The sequence below is a fragment of the Elephantulus edwardii genome, unplaced genomic scaffold (assembly GCF_000299155.1).
Source record: "Elephantulus edwardii isolate Elephantulus edwardi_28Jun2011 unplaced genomic scaffold, EleEdw1.0 scaffold00064, whole genome shotgun sequence".
Taxonomy (NCBI): Eukaryota; Metazoa; Chordata; class Mammalia; order Macroscelidea; family Macroscelididae; genus Elephantulus; species Elephantulus edwardii.
This window is the reverse complement of record NW_006399814.1, coordinates 296,650-302,590: the sequence shown is the minus strand read 5'-3', so window position 1 is coordinate 302,590 and position 5,941 is coordinate 296,650. Positions and strand designations below refer to the sequence as shown.

The 5,941-nt window shown below is 41.6% G+C and overlaps 1 pseudogene; it reads right to left on the bottom strand.

The window, feature by feature from the left end:
- Positions 1-4,196: 4,196 nt before the first annotated feature.
- LOC102873631 lies at positions 4,197-4,968 on the bottom strand (annotated as a pseudogene).
- Between the last annotated feature and the right edge of the window lie 973 nt (positions 4,969-5,941).

Here is a 5,941-nt window from a genome sequence, read left to right as displayed (position 1 = left end):
CTGTCCTCCAGGTTTCCGGTTATTGAGCACATCCAGGGCAGTGTCTTTTTGTTGAAATAAATCAATTGGTATGCCATCAACTCCTGGAGCCTTGTTTTTTGCCAATTCCTTTAGAGCAACTTGAACTTCCTCCTTCATCACCATAGGTTCTTGCTCATATGTTATTTCATGAAATTCCTCTGTGTAAGCCAGTTCCTTCTGATACAGTGACTCTGTGTATTCCTTCTATCTTCTCTTGATACTTCCTGGATCATTCAACATTCTACCCAAACTATCTTTAAGTATTGCCACCCGTGGCTTGAATTTGTTTTTCAACTTCTTCAGCTTAAGAAACGCTGAGCGAGTCTGGCCCTTTTGATTTTCTGACGTCAGCTCTCTGCACATTTCATTATAATATCTTGCTTTGTCATCCCAAGCTGCCTTTTGAAATTTTCTGTTCAGTTCTTTGATTTAACACCTTCATGAATGGGAAGACTCAACTTTGTGAAAATGCCAATTCCGTGAAAAGCAATCTACAGGCTAGTACATCCCAATACAGATAATAGTGCCATTTTCAAGGAGATGAAAAAGGCTGTTTCATCTTAATCTGAGTGGGAAATAATCCCTGAATAAACAAAGTTCCAATGAAATTAAAACAAACCAGGAGGCATCACATTTCCTGATTTTGGTAGGAAGATTAGTTGACTCTTGTGAGAGTCATAGGGTCTCTGTGAGTCAAAATCAACTCAGTGGCACATAACAATAACATCAAGAATTTACCTATTTTATCCTCTCCTAGTTGTGGATTTTTGGTTGGGCTTGAAAGTCTATTCATGCCATTTATCAGGATTTCTAAGCTTGTTCCCATTTTTCTCTTATGGTCTTTATAGTTTTGCTTTTTACCGTTAAGTCCCTGGCCCACCTTGAATTAGTTTTTGTGAATGTTGTGAGGTGTGAAACTTTTCCATTTTCTGCAGATGCTGTTGTTGTGTACTGTTGGCTCATAGGTGGCCCTTCAGTGGGCTTTCAGAGGCAGTAAATAACATGGGAAGATATTTCCCATCCTTTCACATGGAGCAACTTGTGGATTTGAAACATGTGCCTTTCAAATTGTAGTGCAAATTCTTATCACTAGGTCACCAAAGTTTCTGTAGATAGAGGTCCAATTTGCCAGAATCATTTGATAAAGAGGCTATCATTTCCTTTCCAAATATATTTTGTCTCCGTGTCAAAGATCAGTTGACCACAGGTAGATGGGTTGATTTCTAGGTTCTCATTTCTTTTCCACTGTCCATGTCTTTTGCTGTACCGGTACCATGCTATTTTTATTACTATGGCTGTGTACTAGGTTTAAAGATTAAAGTGTTAAGGATCTACTTCGATAGGTGGCCAGTTAGTTTAGCAGGATTGAATCTGAAAAGTTAATAATGCCCCCCCCCCAAATGAGACAGTAAGAGAATTAATTTGTAACAGTAATTGTTACATGTGTCATCAAATCACCTGTGATCCTATGCACAGTAGCCCTGAACTGTATCCTATCCTGAGCCAGTCTCCCTGACTCTGACCACCTACCAACCATTGCCCCAGTTACCATGTCAATCCATTTCATCTGGGGTCTTCCTCTCCTGCCCTGGTCCTCCACCCTTCCAAGCATGATGTCCTTATCCAGTGACTGGTTCTTCCTGAGTGGAGAAAGATAAAAGCAACAATTCTTAACCAGTGGACCAAAAGCAACATCATGATAGAAGGAGAAAAGATTGAAATTGTCCATAATTTAATCTTATTTGGATCCAGAGTCAACGCTCTTGGTACCAGCAGTCAAAAGACATGTTGCATTGGGAAAATGTGCTATCAAGGATCTCTCCAAAGTGTTAACTACCATGGTGCACTTGATCCCAGTTAGGATCTTTTCAACTACTTCTATGCATCTTGAAATTGCTTCTCCATTTGTTCAAACTTGAGAAATGCTAAGCAAGTTCTTCCCTTTATTTTCTGAGTCCAGCCCATTGCACATTTCTTTGTCATTCTTTGTCTTCTTGAGTTGCCCTTTGATATCTTCTGTTCATCACTTTATTTTGCCATTACTTCCCTTTGTTTTGGCTTCTAATGAAATTTTCAGCCACTTCTGACATCTATTTTGATCTTTTCTTTCTCACTTTTCTTCTTGCATGATGTCCTTGATGTCATTCCAAATTTATCTGGTCTTCAACTATTAGTATTCAGTGCCTCAAACCTATTCTGGAGATGATTTTTAACTTTAGATGAGATAGACTTATAAAGTCATATTTGGTCTTTGTGGACTTGTTTTAAATTTTTTTCCACTTTAATTGGAACTTTCACATGTGTAAATGATGGTCTGTTTCATAGTCGGCACCTGGCCTGGTTTTGATTGCTGATAATGAGCTACTCCAGTGATTCTTCCTACAGATGTAGTCAACCTGATTCCAGTGTAGTTCATTAGGAGAGGTCCATGTGTGTAGTTCCGTTTGTGTATTTTAAAAAGGGTATTTACAATAAATAAAAAAATAATTTATTGTATAAAATTAAATGTTCAATCTCCAGCCGTATTCTGCCACCAAGTCTATATGTAATTTATGACTACCATTCCATCTTTTGTTTCCGTCTTTTGCATTCCAGTCACCAATTTTTATTAATGAACCTTGATTGCATATTGGATCTATTTCAGACTGCAAAGGTTGGTAAAATCCTCAATTTTCTCATCTTTGACTTTAGTTGTTGGTGTGTTTATTAATTTGAATAATAATTATGTTAGGTTTTCTTTGTACATGTATAGATAGAATATACTGTTGCTTATAGCATTGTACTTCAGGATGGACCTTGAAATAACCTTTTGACTATAAATACAACACCATTCTCCCTTGATTTTTTTATTCTATTTTTTTATATTGTCCAATCGGCAGCATCAGGATGGATGGTGAAGAGATTGAGATTGTACACAGCTTTAGTTTGCTTGGCTCCATAGTCAACAGTCTTGGCACCAGCAGCCAGGAAATTAAAAGGCGCATTGCCATGGGAAAGTCTGCTGTTAGGGACCTCTCCAAAGTGCTGAAGAGCAGTGGTGTCTCTCTGGAGACTAAGGTGCGTCTGATACAGGCCATGGTCTTCGCAATCACCTGTTATGCATCAGAGAGTTGGACAATGACCAAGGAGGATAGAAGGAGAATTGATGCCTTTGAGCTGTGGTGCTGGAGAAGAGTACTGAGAATACCATGGACTGCTAGGAAAACAAATAGATTTGTCCTGGAGAGGGTTAAACCGGGTGGCTCCTTGGAGGCAAGGATTCTGAGGCTCCGTCTAACTTACTTCGGACATGTAGTGAGGAGAGACCGGTCCTTGGAGAGGGACATCATGCTTGGGAGGGTGGAGGGACGGCGCAGGAGAGGAAGGCCCTCTATGAGGTGGATTGATTCAGTGACTGGGATAATCGGGATAGGAGTGTCAGAGACAGTGCGATTGGCACAGGACAGAGCGGAGTTTAGGGCTGTTGTACATAGGGTCGCTATGAGTCACAGGTGACTCGACGGCACATAACAACAACAAGAACAACATAATTGTCTGATTCAGAGTGGCTAATGCCAGTTCCTCTCAGCTGGCTTATACCTAGAATGTAGTATTTTATGCGTTCTATTTTTTATCATTTCCAATTTTCCTAGATTCATATTTCGTTCATTCCAGGTTACAATTATTAAGGATGTTTGAAGCTGATTCCCCTCATTTATTTAGTGTCTTTCAGTCTGAGGGCTCTACTTCCAGTGCCATATCTAACATGGCTCCTCAGTTGTTCATAAGGTTTTTGAAGGCCTGTGTTTCAGAAGTAGATGGCTAATCCTGCTTCTTAGTCTGTCTTAATTTGGAAGTTTCACTGAAGCTTGTTCACCATGGGTGACACTGCTGCTATTTGAATACTGATAGCATTGCTTCCATCATCATGTTGCAGTTGTTGTTTGTTTCACTTTCTCTGGCAAGCAGGAACATGCAGGGTGATCAGAATGAGCTACTCAAGGTTTTCCTTAATTAAGAGGTAAGGGGAGATGAATTCATGGTTAAATGTCCTCACAACCTGTAGTTTTCATTGCAGTTTTTCATTATATAAGGAGTAAAATGTATAAACTGAACTCATGGTTTTTATTGGTTTTCATTTTTTTGCAGATGGCAGAATAAGTTTATTCTTATGTACAGAAAAGTCAGTGTATACATCAGCCCAATTTGGTGGTAAGTTCCTTGGCTTGGCCTTCTCCAGCTTGGTGATGTGGGGCACTGGCTTGGACCCCAGGACGTTGCCTCCCCAGTGGTGGTGGATCTCATCATATCTGTCATTGTAATTGGTCCTAATGGCTTCTACCAGCTTCGCCAGAGCACCTTTATCTTCCTGATTCACCTGCATGAAGTCAACAGTGGTGCCAGTCTTCCATTGGATGAGGCAGCCCAGCCTGGCCTTGCCCTTGATGATGCAGTAGGGAACACCTATTTTATGACACAGGTCAGCAGGAAGAATGGGGTCCATGTTGTGTGCGATCACCACCAGTGGGGCCTCCTTGTTCTCTGTCAGGGTGGTGACTGTATTCACCCCGACACGGAGGACGGGGGTCTCTTGTGGGGGTGTCTTCTTTGCCAGCAGCCTTCTTTTCAGCCTGGGCCAACAGCCTCTGCTTCTCCTTCTTTATCTCTGGTCAGTACTTGTGGGCCACCTTCAGGAGCTGAGTAGCAGTCTGGCAGTCCAAGGCCTGGGTGAACTGGTTAATGGTGAGTGGCACCTTGAGTCATTTGTAGAGGACTGCCCTCTGCCGCTGCAGTCCGATGTAGCGGGGCCATTTGACAAAGTGGGTAAGGTTGGATGTCCTGCCTGATGCCAAAGTTTTTGGGTCTTTTCACCAAGAGCGGATTCACCACCTTCTTGGCCTCCTGCTTCTTGATCATGGTGGGCACCTGGGCCATCTTCTTCCTCTTGGCCTTCTTTCCCTTTGGCATCTTGGGCAGATGGACAAGAGAAAAAATGTTCCCTGTTTTTATAACTACATCTTTATCAGAAGACAGCTTCAGCATGAGAATCAAGGTATTTGTTTTGTCTTAACCCAGGAGGCTTCTGCCTTGGTCAGCTTGAGCCCTCCAGTTGGTAGATGCCATCAAGTCAAGTACAACTTGTAGCAATTCTATGAAAATTGATCTGAACTCTATCCTGTCCTGTACCATCCTCATCATTTCTAACTCACTCAAGCCCATTGCTGCAGTCACTGGGTCAATCTCATTGAGGGTCTTACCCTTTTTCACTGACCCCTCCACCTTTCCAAGCATGATATCCCTTTCCACATAATGGCCTCATCTAGCAACATGCCCTAAGTATCTGAGACAAAACTTCACCATCCTTGCTTCCAAGAAACATTCTGGCTGCACTTTCCGTGAGAGTCTTCTCCAGTACCACAGCTCAAAGGTATCAATTCTTCTTCTATCTCCTTATTCATTGTCTAACTCTTAGAGGCATAGCAAGTTATTGAAAAAACCATGGCCTGAAGCAGGTGCACTTTAGTCTTCAACTAACATCACTGCTCTTCAGTATTTTGGAGAGGTCCCTAATAGTGGACTTGCCCGATACACCATATCTTTTGATTTCTTGATTGCTGGTACCAACTGTTGGTACAAACTCATTCAAACTCCACTTGAACTTCTGGCAGTTCACTGTCTATGTTCTGTTCTAGCTGTGTTTGGATGATCTTTAGCAATATTTTGCTTGCATGTGATATTAAGATTAGTACATCAACAGAGGACTGCCAGAAATTCAAGCCGGAATTAGAAGAGGCCATGGCACCAGTGATATCATTGCTGATGTCAGACAGATCTTGAATAAAAGCAGAGGATACCAGAAGAATATCTACTTGTGCTTTATTGACTGTGCAAAGGCATTTGACTGTGAGGATCACAACAAATTGTGGCTGACATTGGGAAG